Here is an 18012-nt window from a genome sequence, read left to right as displayed (position 1 = left end):
AGGAACCAAGGAAACTTGGAATTGCCCCAGAATTGCTTCTATTGTCAGCCGGTGCTGCGGCGGCCGTGGGGCAGAGGGGTGGGAAAGGGGGCTCCGGGGTGGCAGTGGAGGAAATGCCGGGCCCGGGGGCTGAGCACAGGGCTGAGCACGCAGAGATGGTTTTGTTCTTGCTGAGCTCGCACTGAGCCAAGGCCTGTCCTGCCCCTCATTCGGCCACGCTGGGGAGGGGCTGAGGGTGTGGGGGAGCTTGGGAGGGGACACAGCCAGGACAGGAGATCCCAGCTGACCCCAGGGATACCCCAGACCATAGGACATCATGATCAGTGCATGAAGTGTGGGGATCAAGGAGGAAGGGGGCACATTTGCAGTCAGGGTTTTGTCTCCCCAGGTAACACTTAGGCAGGATTGGGCCCTGTTTCGCCAGTGGGCAGGGCCCGCACCAAAGACACAGAAACCAACTTAACTTAAGGAACAGTGTAATTTAGATAATGCAAATTTGCAAAAAATTACAAAAATATTAGGTAGGCAAAGCAAATAATCATTAGTCAATAATTCCAAAAGAGAAGATGTTGAAATGAGTATGACACAACTGTCCATTTCTGGCTGCAGGCTCTGGAGATTCTATCTCTGCCTTCAATCAGGGTTGCATTCCCTAAAGAATCCTGGTACCAAATCCTGCTTTCCAAGGCTGGAACAGTGTCTCAGGTTTAGCTGGGTGTGTATTCAATTACCCTCTGTTAAAGTTGGGGCAATTATCATCTGTTAATTGAGCAGTTTACTTTATCTCTTCCGCATGGAATCCTCCCTCCAGAGAGATATCTTCTGTTAATGGGCCATTGAGTGTCACTGATAAAAATTCCATCATCCCATTGTGAGAAGATCTGCCCAGAGGGAGGAGCCAAGCATTCCTACCTGGATATAATCTGAGAATGTGAACAACAGAGTCGGCCTTTTCCCACAAGATTCCCAGAAGAGCAGCTTTCAGCTCCACTGGATCCCAGAGGAAGGCCAGGCCGATCGACGCCACAACTGGACCTTCAGAAGAAAACTCCACCCTTCTACAGGATCACTGCTCCAACAGAACCACACCTGTCACTGCAGGAGCACTGCAGCCACCATTTAACAGGAGTGCTACCAACACTCTGATCCACAGGGTGTCAGGTCGTATTCTTACTCTGTAAGTAGTTTTTAGTACTACTGCATTTGTATTTTTAATTTTCCTTCTGAAGAACTGTTATTCGTATTCCCATAGACTTTGCTTGACAGCCCCTTGTTTTGGAAATTATAATTCCAAGTGAAGGGATTAACATTTTCTGTTTCAGGGGAGTCTCCTGCCTTCCTTAGCAGACCCCTGTCTTTTCAAACTGACACAATGCCCTGGGACAGCCAGGCAGGTGAGGAGGAAGTCAGTGCCCCTTTCCCCCTCTCTCCTGCTCCATCTCCCAGCCCAGCACAGCCCCCGGCTGCAGGACAACCCTGCTGCCAACCCCGTCCTGCTGGGGATGCACTGGGGGGATCTCCTTCCCCTTCCCTCTGGCACGGAGGCAAATCCCATCCTCTCCTTGTCTTTTCTCCCCCAGAGAAGAAGCTGAGGATGGAGACCACGGAGGACAAATCCCCAAGGCAGAACATCGTGGAAGAGGCCATTTTGAGTGGCTCCACGGTGCAGAATTCCAACGTGGAGGAAAAGCCCCAGAGATTCCACAGGAGGAGGGGCTCCAAACCCAGCCCAGGGTGCTCTGAGGAGGAAAGACCCACCCTGAGGCAGGAAGGTGGACAGAGCTTCAGCCAGAGCTTGGAGCTGGTGGTCCATGGGCAGCTTCACAATGGGGAGAAGCCCCACAAGTGCTTGGAGTGTGGGAAGAGCCTCAGGAAGAGTAACCACCTGATCCGCCACCAGATGATCCACACTGGGGAATGGCCCTAGGAGTGTGGGGAGTGTGGGAAGGGCTTCAGCTGCAGCTCTGCCCTCATCATCCACCAACGCATCCACACTGGGGAGAGGCCCTATGAGTGTCCCCAGTGTCAGAAGAGGTTTCAGACCAGCTCCAGTCTCCTCTGCCACCAGCGAATTCACACCAATGAGAGGCCCTTCCGCTGTCCTGACTGCGGGAAGGGCTTCAAGCACAACTCCACCCTCGTCACCCACCGGTGCATCCACACTGGGGAGAGGCCCTACGAGTGTCCCCAGTGTGGGAAGAGCTTCACCAGCAGCTCTCCCTTGACCAGACACCCACGGAGCTGCCAGTAAGGAAAGCCCTGCAAATGCCCCAGCTGCAGGAACAGCTTCATGCACTGCTCCAGCTTCATCCCCCTTTAGAGGACCCGCATTGGGAAGAGTCCTGGGGATCCGTGTTGCCCATGATCCATGCTGGGAAGACACCTGTCCCTTTTCCTGCCCGTGACATGATGTGGGATTGAAGAACATGATGGTCTGGCCATGGCCCTTTCATTACATTCACTCCCACCTCAGGCTATTGCCAGGGGCAGGAAAGGGACCTTCTCTCTCTCTCCCAGAGGAGAAGGGTGTCCTTTCCAGACAGGAGGAAATTGTGGCTGGGAAGAGACAGTCAGTTGTGTTGTAGTTTTCCCTGTCAAAGTTTTATTTATCCCTTCTGTTATCAATATTGTTTCTGTTCAAATTTTTCCTTATCTCGTTGCTGTTCCCAATAAATTGTTCTTATCCCAGCCCAGGATCTTTGCCTTTTGTGCTTTCCATGGGAGGCAGGAGGGCAGCGAGGGCAGCGTGGTTTTAGCAGGAGCAGGAAATTGGGGAATCCCATTCCTGAAGCCCGGCCCGTGGAAACCGAGCATCCCAGCTGGTGCCAGCCCTGGTGTTCATGGCAACCACCCCTGGCATGGGGTCTCCATGGAGTTGCCAAGGGACTGAACACAGCAACAGGGGGCTGGTAATGGTTTCCATGGAAACTGACTATAGAACAGGGGGCTGGTGATGGTTGCCATGGAAACTGACCATAGCAACAGGGTTGCTGGTGATGTCTGCCTGCTAAGGATCAGATTTGTCACAGACCCTCAGAGGGGTTCCATGGGGACTTTCCAAGAGTCTCCAGGCTGTTCCAGAGCTGGAATGTCACACACAGAGACAGGGGCTCCATGGAGACCTCCCAGGGCTTTCTGGGATGGTAAAGAGCCCTGTGGTCAGAGGCAGTCACAGCCATTCCATGGTGACATCCCAGGGCACCCTGGGCTGCAAGGGCACTGATCTGTCACAGGCACTCACGGGGGCTCCACGGTGACATCCCAGGAGTCCCCAGGCTGCCAAAGAGCCGGGATGGCCCAGACACTCACAGGGGTTCCTGTCATGGGCACAGTGGGAGCTTCAGGCAGCGTTTATTAGAGAAGCTCCTGTTGGGTTACAAGGTGCAGAAACGATTCCCAATAGTCCCCACAGATCCGCAAATGTCACCGTTGAGTCAGAGATGACACAGACTCAGATCAGAAGGCTAAGGGCTAAAAGCCACCCATTTTTTCAATCCTCTTCCTTTTGACCTTGGTTTTCTACAGGTGGATCTCATTGGTGATTTAATCAACACATTTCACATGATTGGCTGATAAAGACAACCCCCTTCAGTAAACAACTTTATGGAAAAAACAACCTATTACAAACACCACTTGTCGATAATTTACAATTCTTTCTCTCCAGCTTCCTAATGGTTCCCAATCTAATTACTGGGCAAACTCTCTTGCTTTCTCTGTCTCTGACCAGACTCTCATATCCACAGAAAAATACCCCCAAGGACCTCCAGGCTTTGTAATCTCCTTCTGTGAGAGGAGCCTTGGAGCAACTGGCTCCAATCCCAGCCTCAGACTTTTACAGAGTTCATGGGTAAAGAATTATCAAGGTGAAATTTAACCTTTAGCATTTGTCCCACAGGATTAAGGATGACAAATCATATATATTTATAAAAAAAATATATTATCTATTATGGTAACGATTAGAAAAAATTATCTTAATCAGAATTGTTTACTCCAAGGTATAAGAGCTGTACCATATTTTATTATATTATACTAATTTATAGAAAGCACTCAGAAGGGATTTCAAAGCAATTTTATTAAAGGAAAAGAAGCTGTTTTTAAGGAGAGATTGATGTCACTCCCACAGACCAATGACCATGGGCAAATCCCTTTGGCTCAGCCTGAAGCAGTGACCTTGAGGGGTGTCCCTACTGCAGGGAGGAATCTCCACACCCCCCAGGAAGGGAAATGTCAGGGGATGCTGCCTTTAAAATTTGGGATGGGGCTTTTCTAGTCTGAGGTTCTGCTCTGTCAGTCAGGTGTGCCCAGGCTGGGCCAGCTCAGCAGCTCTGCAGAAGCTCTCAGTGGTGTCACTTGGTTGTTCCTTTCTCTGGGGATTTTCCAGCACTGTCACAGCTTCAGCTCCCTCTGAGGATGTTCAACTTTGGGATGGAGGAGTCAGGCTGGTTTCTGCATTATTCACCCCAAAAGCAGCGTGACCCCCCCTCCTTCATTTCCCACTGCGGCCTTTGCAAACACGGTGTTGCTGGAGTTGTTGGAGGCCATTGCAGGCAGAGCCTCCTGCTCCAGCAGGAACTGCCTCTCCTGTGCCATCAGCAGGGCAGGTCCCGCTGCAGGAAAAGCCCCAGGCCAGCCCCAGCACAGGGAAGGCCTCGGGCACAAGGGCAGAGTGCCGTGCTGGGAGCTGTGCCAGGGAGAGCCTGAGGCACCAAAGGCACCTTGGCAGCAGCAGCTGCTTGCAGGCCATGGCCAGAAGCCTCCCTTGGCAGCCCGGCCTGGTGGCCACCACTGCAGAGCTGCTGCCTCAGGGCTCATTCCTGGCTGGCCTCTGAAAAGCCACTGCTGCTCCAGGAGCCTGACTGGGAAGCCATTGGCCCCAGCACCTCGGGGACAAGATATCAATGACAAAACTCTTCATGCCAGCAGAGCCAAGGCAGGGGCAGAGGAAAGGGCAGAGCCAGGCCCAGGGGACAGGGCTGCCATGGTGATGGCTGTCAGGGCACTGCCCCTGCAGCAGCCTGGCTGCCCTCAGCAGACATTCTGGCCAGAAGCCTTGTGAGGACACCCAGCGCATCAGAGAACCCACACTACAGGAATTCTGTCACTGGGGAGGGCAGGGGGTTTCACTGGGTCAGGTTGCACAAAGCTCCTGTTCTTGGACAATTCCTGGGATGGGGAATCCACTTCTGTGGAAAAACAGTTGCAGTTTCATGTCACTTCCATAATTGTGAAATATTTCCTCTTCTAACAAATGTAAATCTGCCCTAATTCAGTTTAGAGATATTGACCCTTGTTCTGTCATGGCAAGATTTGGGAGAAAATCACTTTGATCACTATTTTTCCATTTTCACAGACCTTGGAGAGGACCCAAAAATCTCCCAAGACTGGGTTTGGAGGCCTCATCATAAAACCAGCAGGGAGAGTCTGCAGGCTCTGGGGTCAGTGGGGTGGAGACTGAGGACAGAACAGGAGTAGCCTGGGAGGGATTGGAGGGTGGTTTCAGAGGGGCTGGAGCTTTTGTTCATAGTGGGAATGAGCCTGAAGAAGACATAATAGCACCAAGGGCAGCTGGGGAGGCCCAGAGTGGACACAAGGAGAAAGGAATTTCCCTGCCAGGGCAGGGCTGTGGTGCAGCACGTCCCCCAGCAGGAGCCTGGAGCAGCCCAAGGCTTTGTGTGGGCAGGCAGAGGCAGGCAGGAGGCAGAGCTGTCAGCAAAGGAAGGGCCCAGCCAGGTGGGGCAGCCGGGGATGCCCACAGCCTGCAGGGACAGAGGCGCAGGTTTGCTCAGCACCAGAGACACCTTTGCCTTGCTTGTCCCCACCTGTCATCACTGCCACCAGTGTTCTGCTCTACCTGGAACCTGGGGACACTTTCTCAGTCCTGTCCTTCAGAAGGATCTATTTAAAGTATGAGAAACTTCAGTGTTTCACCCTCTTTTTGAGTGCCTGAGAAGTTCTTTGAGCACACTCTGAGGGACTGAGATTGATGCAAAGAGCACCAAAGCCCCAGAGGGTCATTACAGTCCTTGTGCTGTGTCTGCGCTGCTGAGCTGGGCCGGGCTCCTGACCCAGAGGCAGCTCCTGGCAAGGGCAGCAGAGCTGCAGAGAGACAGCTCTGGCCAGGAGCAGCTCCTGTGCACAGCCCAGCAGGGCTGGGGCACTGCCAGGGCCCCTCAGGGACACCAGCAGGGCACAGAAAGAGCTCCCAGGGGCTCAGCACTGGCAGGGGCTGTGGCCTGTCCCAGAGGGGGCTGTGTCACAGCAGCGCCTCTGTGGCTGTGTCATGGAGGCACAGAGCAGCTGTGATGTCAGCAATGGGCTGTGTGACAGCACAGAGTGGGCTGTGACATCACAGAATTTTTTGTGTGAGGTCATCAAGCAGCTATGGCATCATAGAGCTGACTGTGATGTCACTGGCTGGGCTGTGACATCAGAGGGGGCTGTATGACATCACAGTGTTGTCTGTAATCACTGAGTGGGTTGTTACATCACAGAGCAGACTATGACATCAGAGGGTGGATGTATGACACCACAGAGTTGGTTGTGAATCTCAGCGCAGTCTGTGACATCATAGAGTGGGCTGTGAGATCACTGGTTGGTAATGTGACATCATAGAAAAGGCTGTGATGTTACATAGTGGTGATGTGACATGGTAAGAGTGGGCTGTTAAATGGAGTGTATTGTGACATCACAGAGTGGGTGGTGAGGTCACAGAGCAGACTCTGCCATCATAGTGGGCTGCTCTGTGATATCACAGACCAGGCTGTGATATCATAAAATATCAGTGTGACATCACAATATTGACTGTGACATCATAATGTGGCCTGTGACGTCACAAGAGGACTGTGTGTCATCACAGGGGCTGTGTGACATCATAGGGGCTGTGTGAGGTCACTGGGGAGGTCACTCTGCCCCGGCCCCCTCACAGTTCCCCCCAGAGCAGTCCAACCCTGCTCGTGCACAGTGGGGTCCCCTGTCCCCCCGGGTCCCCCCGCCCCCGGCGCCGCAGCCTCCCCCAGAGGATGTTCCACGAGATCGACCCCAGAGCCTGACACGGGGACGGGGGGCCGGGGCCCTGGGGGTGGCACAGGGGGACAGGGACCCTCCAGCAGCGTCCCCGTGTCCCCCAGGGCCAGAGCCTGGGTCAGGGCTCCTTCACCCTGTTATGAATGAGGCCTTGAGAGCGCTGAAAAAATCCCCAGCAAGGGATCAGCAAAAACCAGATTGAATATTAAGGGACAGCAGCACAAAGTTCCTTGGCAAGAGTCACTCTGCTCCTGACTGGACACTTCAGGCCAAGCAAGGAAACAAAGCAACAACAAAACCAATCAAAATCCAGACAATCAAACCAGATATGAAGTGATAACTGTCCCTGTGTGTGTGTGTGTGACACAAGGACAGTGAGAGCAAGGATGAAAGGAATACGGCCTGAAAGCTTAATGTAGCTCAAATTTAAGGGGACAATTTTGCCAAAACAAGGTCAGTAGCTAACAGTACTTAACCTAGCCTACAACCTATGAGTTTTCATTTAACAGAGGATTAACATTTAACAGTGTTTAATTCAGCTTATACCTTAAATTAAACATAACAACTTCGCAAAAGAACAACTCTTAGCAGCATTTAACTTCACATAGTGAGACAGAGTAAAAATTCCCCAGAGTAGAAATCCATTTTGATTTAGGTGAAATATACATCTCTAAGTCTATGTGGCCTGACTGCAAGGTCTAGGCTCAAGGGAAACTGCATCAATGAAGGACAGAGATAAGAGGGGGCGGGGGGACGACACGACAGAGGGTGATAAAGAGAGACAGAAAGACTGCTGTAAAAGCAGGTCAGCCTGACCTAGGAATTCTTTCTGATAAAGAAGAACTGGCGGCAAATGTCACGCGAAATTTGTAAAAATGAATATGTTGAACCTGTTGTGAAACTGTATGCATATGTATTTGAGAGGGGGATAAAAAGGACCTGAAGTTCCCGGAGGTACCCATGCCTTTTACAGAGAGTAATCTCCGCATGCGTCCAGCGTCCAGCACTGTAATAATAAACATACCGACTTTACAACTTTCACAAAGTTGTGGAGTTTTTTTGTCTCTCTCTCCGCAAAACAACAGACCTTGTGAATTAACCTTACCTACAGGCAATGGTTCATCCTGGCCGCACTTGGCACCAACAGCTTTCTTTGGCAGTGTGAGAACAGGGATGTTGTGCCACTGAGGGAACAAAACCAGCTCCCAGGGCTGCTCCTACAGAAAGCAGGAGCTGGTTGGGCAGCAGCAGTGCCTGGAGCAGACAGTGTTTGTGAGGAGCTGCAGAGGAGCTGAGCCCAGGGGCTGTTGGCCAAGGCCGAGCCCCAAGGAGCATTTCTCATCTGGCAGGGCGGGCTGAGAAGGGGAGGGGGGAATGCAGCAGCACAGGGCCCATGGAACCAAGGGACCATTGTGACACCGTGGGGCCCTGTGAGACCAAGGGACCATTGTGACACTGTGGGGCCTCATGGAATCTTGGAGAGCACTGTGACATTCCTGGGCCTCCTGGAACCAAGGGGATTGTACTGACGCTGTGTGGCTCCATGAAATGCAGGGATCATTGTGTCACTGAGAGGCCCCATCAAACCAAGCATCCATTGTTACACTGCAGGGACTCCTTGAACCATGGAGACCACTGTGACAATTTGTGGTATCATGGAACCAATGGGCCATTGTGACACTGCGAGACCCCCATGGAGCTAAGGTCCTAAGTGTGATATTGCAAGGCCTCGTGGAACCATGGAGACACCATTAAGACACTTCACAGACCCATGGAACCAAGGAGACCATTGTGACACTGAGGGGACTCATGGAATCATGGAGACCATTGTGACACTGTGAGGCCCCATGGAACAGGCAAAGCATTGTGACACTGTGGGGCCTGATGGAACCAGTGAGACCATTGTGACCCTGGGGGTCCCCACAGATCCAAGAGGATCATTGTGATGCTGTGGCGCCTGGTGAAACCAAGAGGCCTTTGTGACACTGCAGGGCTCCATGGAACCAAAGCTCCAGGGTGACACAGAGGGGCCTCCTGTCATCAGTGGTCCATTGTGACTCTGTGGAGCCAAAGGAGACCATTGTGACACTGCAAACCCCCAGGGTCCAAAGGTCCATTGTGACATTGCAGGGCTCATGGAACAGAGGAGTCCCGTGACATTGTGGGGGCTGGGGAACCATGGAGACCATTGTGACACTGCAGGGCCTCATGGAATCATTGGCACCATTGTGACACTGCAGGGCCTTGTGGAATCATTGGCACCATTGTGACATTTTGGGACCTCATTGAACCAAGGGTCCATTGTGACACTGCTGGACCCCATGGAATCAAAGCACCATTAGGACACTGAAGGGCCCAATGGAACCAAGGGGACCATGGTGATACTGCAGGGCCTCATAAAAGAGAACACAGAAAAGGTCTGGCTGGTTTGGCCTCCCATGGACTACTTGATTGGTCCAGCTGACCTTGGCATGTTGAGGGTTTCTTCTCATCTGCTGCTGGAACACTGGGGCTCCATGCTTTTCTTGCCATGGAAAAGAAATCTCCTTCTCCTCCAGGCACCCATGGCCAGAATTAGGATTTCACCTCTAAATTTCCTTATTTCCACAGATTTTTCCCTTAGGAACAGGGGATTTTTCCAATAGGAATATTGCCAGGACAAGTCTGGCTGGCAATGGTTTCATAAGGGTCACCTCTCATTGGTCCCTGAAACACTGGGGAAGGCTCTGTGCTTTCCTTCCTATGGAAAAGAACTGTCCTGCTTCTGTGTGTGCCCATGGCCACAATTGGGTTTCCAACTCCAAAATTCCTTAAATGCAAGGACTGATCCCAGACAAAATCTGCCATTCCTGACAAGTCTGGCTGGCCTTGGCCAAGTGAGGCTCTCACCTGCCTTCCAAACACTGGGGCTCTGTGCTATGGAAAAGAATTATCTTTCTCGCCCAGGTGCCCATGGCCAGAATTCGGATTTCACCTCCAACATTCCCTGTTCTGACAGACTGGAGGAGATTGTTGGCTCAAAACATTTCATGTGTGGGGGAGGAAGGGGCAGGTCCAGCCTTGCCCTGCCCTGGAAGCCCAGCCCTGCCCTGCTCTGGAACCCCAATCCCCCCAGAGCCTCTATCCCAGCCCAGCAGTGGCTGCCAGTCCCTGGCACAGCACAGGCAATGCTCCACAGCCACCTCTGCAGCCCCAGCCCAGCTCCTGAGGGACCAAATGAGCCCAAGCCCCACCTGGGGGAAGGGCCCAGGGAGACCAAGGGGTATTGAAGGCTGACCACAAGGCAAGCACACATCTTGACCCTGCATCCTCTTGGAATTTCCATCTGAACACTGCTGGAATCCAGGAGTTGCAAGCTCTGTCTGTGCTTCTCTCAATCTTATTTTTCTTTCTCTCGCTCTGAGAAAGAGGAAGAAAAATACTTCTTCTATTTTTGTCCTCTTGCAAATGTTGATTAACTTTAAATTGCACAGGCTTAGAGTTTGTGAAGTTGAATGGGCCAAATTAATGTTTTGAGAAGTGTTTTTTGTTGATTGAATATCCTATTAAACCTTTTGCGAAAATTTCTTTGATTTTCTAAAGTTGCCAGTAAAGGCTGTTTGGTTGTTTTGAGCTCTTGAGGATTTCCTGTCAGTATTTCTCCAGTGTGTCCAACTTAGGGTACAGAAACAATTGTAATTCCTCTAAAATGTCTCCTTGAGAGAGTTGTTTAGTGGATGGGGGTCAGGGCTTGTCTGTGCTGCTTGGCCCAGCCCAGGCAGGGCTTTCCCAGCCACATTCCACACTCCATTGCCCAGCTGGAGCCGCTGGTGCCTCTGAGTTGTGCTGCCCCAGCCCCAGGGACGCTCTCCTTGTCTGCCCATTCCCCCACGGTCTCTGGGCAGGGATGGCCTCACTGGGGGCTGCTGACATCCTCAGCAACTTGGAGGCTGCTGCTGAATTTCACTGCTCCAGAGGCTTGTTCAGCCTTCAGCTCTTCAGTGCAGGAATTCAGTGTCCCAGGGCTCATTAACATTCAGAACACCTGAACAAGCCCAGCCTCTGGGAATCATTTGATTTATTTTTCCAAATCATTTGTTCAGCCTTCAGCTCCTCAGTTCAGAAATTCAGTGTCCCAGCGCTCATTAACATTCAGAACAACTTAACAAGCCAAGCCATGGGGAAAATTAGATTTAAGTGTTCAAATCTTTTGTGGTTAATTTGACAGATTTCAGTAGTGTGTTCAAAGTGAATGCATTATATGTAAAAAGACAGTGAGAAAATATTTTTAGGTCCTGTTTAGGATATTTTCCTGTTCATAAATCAATATGTGCAGTCTCCAATTGACACTGAATCCAAGTACCTCCTCATGCAGTTGGAATAGATATGAAAATCAAGACCCTTCATGGCTGACAATCAATCAGACTCTGTCCCTACCCCCAGCCCACCATTTCCCCCATCCAAGCCCTGGCACTCAGAGCAGCCTTGTGCAAATCTCAGCTCCCTCCAGCCCAGGCTGCACCTGCAGCTTTCAGCTCCTTGGCTCCAACTCCCACCTGCTTTCCTTGCAGAAGGAGCTGCCCGAGACACAGAGGGATGTTCATTTCTTGTCAGCCAACAAAGCCAAGGGAAGGTACAGCTCCATCCAATGCAAAAGTCATTCCTCTGCTGGATATTAAATCCACTTTGCACAGCAGACAGTCTCAGAGCAATGGAAAACACCTTCTGTGCCCAGCACAGTTCCCAAGGTCCCCCCAAACCCTCCCTGTCCCGATTCTGCCCAGATTTGCTCTTTGCACCCACGAGTCACAGGCTGAAGTCAGGAGCTCCCTCCATGCCCAGAGGGAGGAAAAGAGAGAAAGGGGATGAAGAGCTCTCCTGTGCAGAGCCAAGGTCCAAGTGCAGCCCCTGCAGTGGGAGCCACAACTCATCAGGTTTGTGTCCTTTGGGGTCAGGGACTGGTGACACTCAGAGGCACAGAAATGTTTCTTGCCAACAAACACAAGTTGATCATTTGAACAGTTTAATAACCATCACAGCTCTTCCCTCAGCTCTCTGGGATGTCCCAGCAGCATCTGACATGTCCACCATCCCCAACAGCTTTCTGAACAGGAACAGTTTTTAAGCAAATACATAAGAAATGGAAATTCTGTGAAAGGTATAACCACAGTGAGATACTCAATTCATATTTTTTTTAACATCAGAAAGATTTGGCCACTCCCTGAAGTTCAAAACGTGAAACCAGTCAGTTGAGAGGCACTCAAATGACCAGAGAGCATCCGGAGGAGGAAATCTGAGAGTATCAGGAAGGACATAGATCCACCTGATCCAGTGAAGAGATGTCCTTAGACACGGCCATTTAAACAGAAGAGCTGGAAACACCTCAAGGAAGGTGGTCATTAATTATTAGACTGAATGTCAGTGGCAAAGGTAGAGGGGATTGTGGTGGTTTGACGGGAAATGTGGTTTTTGGGATGCTGTGGGTGGGCCAATGGATATTCAGATTTTAATACTGGCATCTAAGCTGGCCATTAGGACATTGGATCCGCCTCTGAGAACATGGGGTTAAAAGCAGAGCTCTCCCCTGGGAGGCTCTCTTGGGTTTCCAGCGGGAAAGAGTTCGGGTCTCTGCCCCGGCCCAGCTGCTGGCTGGGCAGGGGGAGGGGAAAGCCATGTGGCCGGGAGAGGTAGGCCTGAGCCCCGGGGTGGAAGGGTGGAAGAGAGAGAGAGAGAGACACCGGGAGCCATCAGGCAGCCCCCCCTGAGAGACACAGAGAGAGAGAGAGAGAGAGAGAGAGAGAGAGAGAGAGAGAGAGAGCCGCTGCCTGGGACTGTAACCTTGAAACTGGATAAACATGGCCCTGTGCCGGCAGCACGGCTGGGACGGAGAAGAAGGGGGGGTGCAGCCGGCCGCTTGTAAGAGCTTTTAACCCCTTTTCAGAGAATGAGAACTTTACAGATCATTGACCTTTCCTAGAAGATAGAGTGGAAGATGAGGAAGGAAATGGGCCAGTGTGAGAGAGGTCTGGGTGAGTGAGAGATAGTGGAAGAATAGAGAAGAATCCTAGTGGGAAGAGATGATGGAGTAGCTTTTGCTGGACTCTTTTTGTATAGCCATGGACAGAACCATGTTCCTTGTGATACAGAGACTGCATTCTAGGGGGAGGCAATGGCCTCAGAACCAAGAGGGTTCAGTGTTGATGCCCCTCGGCCCCAGGGGGTGAAAAAATATGGGGGGGACAGGTGTCCCAAAGGAGAGACTGTGGGGACAGGTGTCCCAAAGGAGAGACTGTGCCTTTTTTGGATCGGGACAGAGCATCCTTAAAAGACAACCCTAGAAGCAGTTCTGGTCCATGTTCAGTGGTGAGAGCACTGGACATGAAAAGGAAGAGGTCATGACGGCAGATGTACTCCGGGCGGTGCCACGAGTGACACGGAAACACACGAGGCTTCGACTGTGTTTCCAGGGGAAGCCCATGGCACAAGAAGGACTCCTCTCCTCTTGATGAACTGAGGATTGATTGTCTAAAAGGTGGTGCTGGACCGAGAGTTGGTGATTTGAGGAACAAATGTATTGTGTTGGAAATTTGGTGGGGGGAGGAGGAAATGCATTTGTGAGGTTTTCATTTTCCCTGTGTGTGTGTTCCTTTTTATCTGTAGCTGTAGAGTAGTTAATAAAGTTCTGGTTCTTTTTTCCCTAAGTAGGAGCCTGCTTTGCTTATTCCTGGTCACATCTCACAGCAGAAACCAGGGAGAAGGTATCTTCATGGGGGCACTGGCATTGTGCCAGTGTTAAACCATGACACAGCAGCAGGAGGTTTTATTGCTTAATATGGTTCAATTTTTGTGCTGGTGAATGCTTTGCCTGTTAAATAAAGTGGTTTTTTCCACTTTTATCCAAGGAAATATTTTCCCAAACTGGCTGAGGGTGGGGCTGCTGAATCTGCATTCTAGAGGAAACCCCTTTCGGGAGTTTTCTCCCAAATTTGCCCTAAAGCAGGACAGGGTGGTAGGAAGAGGGGGGAAGCCCAAGTGGCTGGATTGAGGGGAGGCTGGAGAGAGGGACCTTGGGACCCCAAAATCCGCCTGCATCCCTTAGCAGGACCCTGGAGAGGGGGGATCCCCAGGACCCATGGGATCCCCAACAGCCCAGAGACAGGGGACCACCAGAACCCCAGAGGGATGAGACTGGAAATGGGAAACTCCTGGTGGTGCTTTCTTTATACACTCTTGATTTTTGGAGGTTTTTATGGACATCAGGTGACTTCTAGAGATGGACTTGGGCAAGAGGAATCCCCAACCCAAGGCATTCACACCTTGTTTCTCCCCAATCCAGGATTTTCCCCAAACCTTCCCACAGTGACATCCCTCCTGTCCTGCTCTGGGTGAGCTCAGTCCCAAACCTGACCCTGATCCTGGTCTCAATCTCACTCCATGTTCAGACACACTCACAGTTCTGTATTAAATCACATCCTAGTCCCAGACTCATCTAGCCCCAGACCCAATCCCAACCCCAGCCCTAAAGCCAATCCCATGTCTAGCCTTAACCCCAATCCCAGCTCTAATCCAAATCTCAGCCCCAACTCCAAGCCCAGCCCCAATTCCAGCCCCTTCCTAAATCCTCAGCCCCAAACCAAATCCCAGGTTCAGCCCTTCTGGGGGTTTGGGGGTGTCTCTGTCCCTGTGACCCCGATGATGTTTGGGTGGGGTCCCAGCAGGGCTGAGAGGGACAGAGACCCCCCCGGCCTCGCCAGGGGTGAGAAGGTGGCAGAGCCCCCCCAGCCCCGAGCAGCCTCAGCGGTGAGAGGGACACAGAGCCCCTGGTGCCCAGCCCTGCACAGGCATTGCCTGAGGCCAGAGGGATGGAGACCCCCCGAGCATCCCCCAGGGCCAGGGGACAGAGAGCCCCGAGCATCCCCTGGGCTGAGAGGGACAGAGACTGCCCCGAGCACCCCCTGGCACAGGGGAGAGAGGGAGGGAGACCCCCCAGGCATTCCCTGGGTGAGAATGATGGAGACCCCTGGGGAATGGCCTGGGGTGAGAGGGACAGGGACACCCCCGGGGAATGGCCTGGGGTGACAGGGACAGGGACAACCCTCCCAAGACCCTCCCAAGCATCCCCCAGTATGAGAGGCACAGAGACCCCTTGAGCATCCCCTGGGCACCAGACAAAGTAAAGTTGTTTCTTGACAAAAATCAAATTTTACACTACAGAAAATGCCTTGAATTTGGTCTTCCCACAAGTCACTAGTGGTGAAAACCCAAACAAATCCCAAAATTTAATAAACTGACAGTAGAAGCAATTTTGTGGCAATTCCAAAATCCATTGGTCCTGCACAGCTCCAGCTCAGCTGCTGCCACATTCTGATAAAAGAAAAGTGGAAATTTGGCCCAATACATTGTGATACCTCTTTTATGAAAAGATTATGAAAAGGAAGGGAAAGTTCTGTGTAGATATCAAAAGGTGACAGGGACAAAGAAAAAAATTATTCTTAGATTTGGCAAAGCCCCCGGCCTGTGAAAGAGAAAAGGGGGGACAGCCACGGACTGAGAGGGACAGAGACCTCCCCTGGGGCAGGGCCAGTGTGACATTGTCCCCTGTGTGTGCGTGGCCTTCCCAGGGTGGGGGTTTTACACCTGAGCCAGTTTGGGTAAGGGGGGTGGTGTTCACCCCCTGAGCAGGGATTCCCCCACTGTTTCAGGCTGCAATGTAAGATGGAACCAAATGCATGTTTTCAATGCCCATCTTCATCAACTGCTAGAAACAGGTGGGGCAGTGTTCTTGATCTCTTCCATGACTCAGCCCTGATAACGCCCTCCAGGGGAGATATCTTCTGGGAATGGGCCATTGAGTGTCACTGCAGGACTGATCAAATTCCATCCTCCCATTGTGGGATGCTCCGCCCAGGGGCAGGATCCAAGCATTTCTACCTGCATATAAGCTGAGGCTCTCAACACCAGGAGCAGCTTGCCTACTGGATTCCCAGAGGACAAGAGCTCCAGAACCACCACTGGACCTTCAGAGGAAGACCAGACCCTTCTACAGGATCACTGCTTGGACAGAATCACGTTCATCACTCCAACAGGACTGCAGTCACCATTTAATGGGACTGCTGCCACCAGCCTGAGCAGCAACAGGGTGTCAGGTTATATCCTGACTCTGTCAGTTTAGGGCAGTGTTTCTGCATCATTGCCTCGATCTTCATTTTCTTATTAAATTGTAATCCTGGTTTAGACCCTCCCCAGGTTTGCCTTCAAACAAGTACAAAATTCAATGTACTTATCCCTTGTTTTCTTCTCAAAACAGGATTTTCCATCCCTTAAACTTGGCCAGATGGAGGAGGAGGCTGTGAGGAAGAAGAAGGTGCCCCAGGAGCCCCAGGCAGGTGAGGAGGAAGTCAATGCCCCTTTCCCCCTCTCTCCTGCTCCATCTCCCAGCCCAGCACAGCCCCCAGCTGCAGGACAACCCTGCTGCCAACCCCGTCCTGCTGGGGATGCACTGGGGGGATCTCCTTCCCCTTCCCTGTGGCACGGAGGCAAATCCCATCCTCTCCTTGGTCTTCCTCGCCCAGAAAAGGAGCTGAGGATGGAGACCAGGGAGGGCAAATCCCTGTGGCAGAACCTCATGGAAGAGGCCAATTCCAGTGGCTCCACAGTGCAGAATTCCAACGTGGAGGACAAGTCCCAGAGATCCCACAGGAGAAGGGGCTCCAAACCCAGCCCAGGGTGCTCTGAGGAGGAAAGACCCACCCTGAGCCAGGAAGGTGGACAGAGCTTCAGCCAGAGCTCCGAGCTGGTGGCCCATGAGCAGCTTCATGATGGGAAAAAGCCCCACAAGTGCTTGGAGTGTGGGAAGAGCTTCAGGCAGAGCAGCACCCTGATCAGCCACCAGATGATCCACACTGGGGAATGGCCCTATGAGTGTGGGGAGTGTGGGAAGGGCTTCAGCTGCAGCTCCACCCTTTTGACCCACCAGTGCATCCACACTGGGGAGAGGCCCTACGAGTGTCCTGAGTGCCAGAAGAGGTTTCACACCAGCCCTGATCTCGCCAGGCACCGGCAGATTCACACAGAAGAAAGGCCCTTCCACTGCCCTGATTGCGGGATGGGCTTCAAGCGCAAGTCCCACCTCATCAGGCACCAGCTCATCCACACTGGGGAGAGGCCCTACGAGTTCTGCACGTGTGGGAAGAGGTTTCGGACCAGCTCAAATCTCCACCTGCATGAGCGGATTCACGCGGATGAGAGGCCCTTCTACTGCCCTGACTGCGGGAAGAGCTTCAAGCACAACTCCACCCTCATCAGGCACCAGCGCATCCACACTGGGGAGAGGCAGAGGCCCTACGAGTGTCCCCAGTGTGGGAAGAGCTTCACCAGAAGCTCTCATTTGACAAGACACCAACGGAGCCACCAGTAAATGAAGCCCTGCAAGTGCCTAGATTGCAGGAACAGCTTCATGTACCACTCCAGCTTCATCCCCCATGGGAGAAGCCAGATTGCAAAGAGCCCTGGTGATCCATGTTCCCTGTGATCCATGCTGGGAAGACACCTGTACCTTTTCCTGCCCTTTGCCAATGACCTGATGTGGGATTGGAGAACATGAGGGTCTGGCCATGGCCCTGTCATTACATTCAGTCCCACCTCAGATCATTGCCAGGGACAGGAAAGGGACTCTCTCTCTCTCCCTGAGGAGAAGGGTGTCCTTTCCAGGCAAGAAATCTTGTAGCCAGGCAGACCCTGTGAGTTGTGTTGTAGTTTTCCCTGTAAACAGTTTTATTTATCCCTTCTGTTATCAATATTGTTTCTGTTCCTGTTTGTTCCTTATCCCGTTGCTGTTCCCATTAAATTGTTCTTAAACCAGTCCGGGATCTTTGCCTTTTGTGCTTTCCATGGGAGGCGGGAGGGCAGCGAGGACAGCGCGGTTTTAGCGGGAGCAGGAAATTGGGGAATCCCATTCCTGAAGCCCGGCCCGTGGAAACCGAGCATCCCAGCTGGTGGCAGCCCTGGTGG

At 52.1% G+C, this 18012-nt stretch overlaps 2 pseudogenes; one reads left to right on the top strand and one right to left on the bottom strand.

Annotated features, from left to right (window-relative positions):
• The window catches only part of LOC143692463 (uncharacterized), a 28514-nt pseudogene extending 23972 nt beyond the window's left edge, over positions 1–4542 (bottom strand).
• Positions 4543–6516: 1974 nt separating this feature from the next.
• LOC143692462 (uncharacterized) overlaps positions 6517–18012 on the top strand; it is a 60466-nt pseudogene continuing 48970 nt past the window's right edge.

This window comes from Agelaius phoeniceus (genome assembly GCF_051311805.1).
Source record: "Agelaius phoeniceus isolate bAgePho1 chromosome W unlocalized genomic scaffold, bAgePho1.hap1 SUPER_W_unloc_1, whole genome shotgun sequence".
Lineage (NCBI taxonomy): Eukaryota > Metazoa > Chordata > Aves > Passeriformes > Icteridae > Agelaius > Agelaius phoeniceus.
The sequence above is the reverse complement of the archived record's forward strand: the minus strand, read 5'-3'. Positions and strand labels throughout refer to the sequence as shown.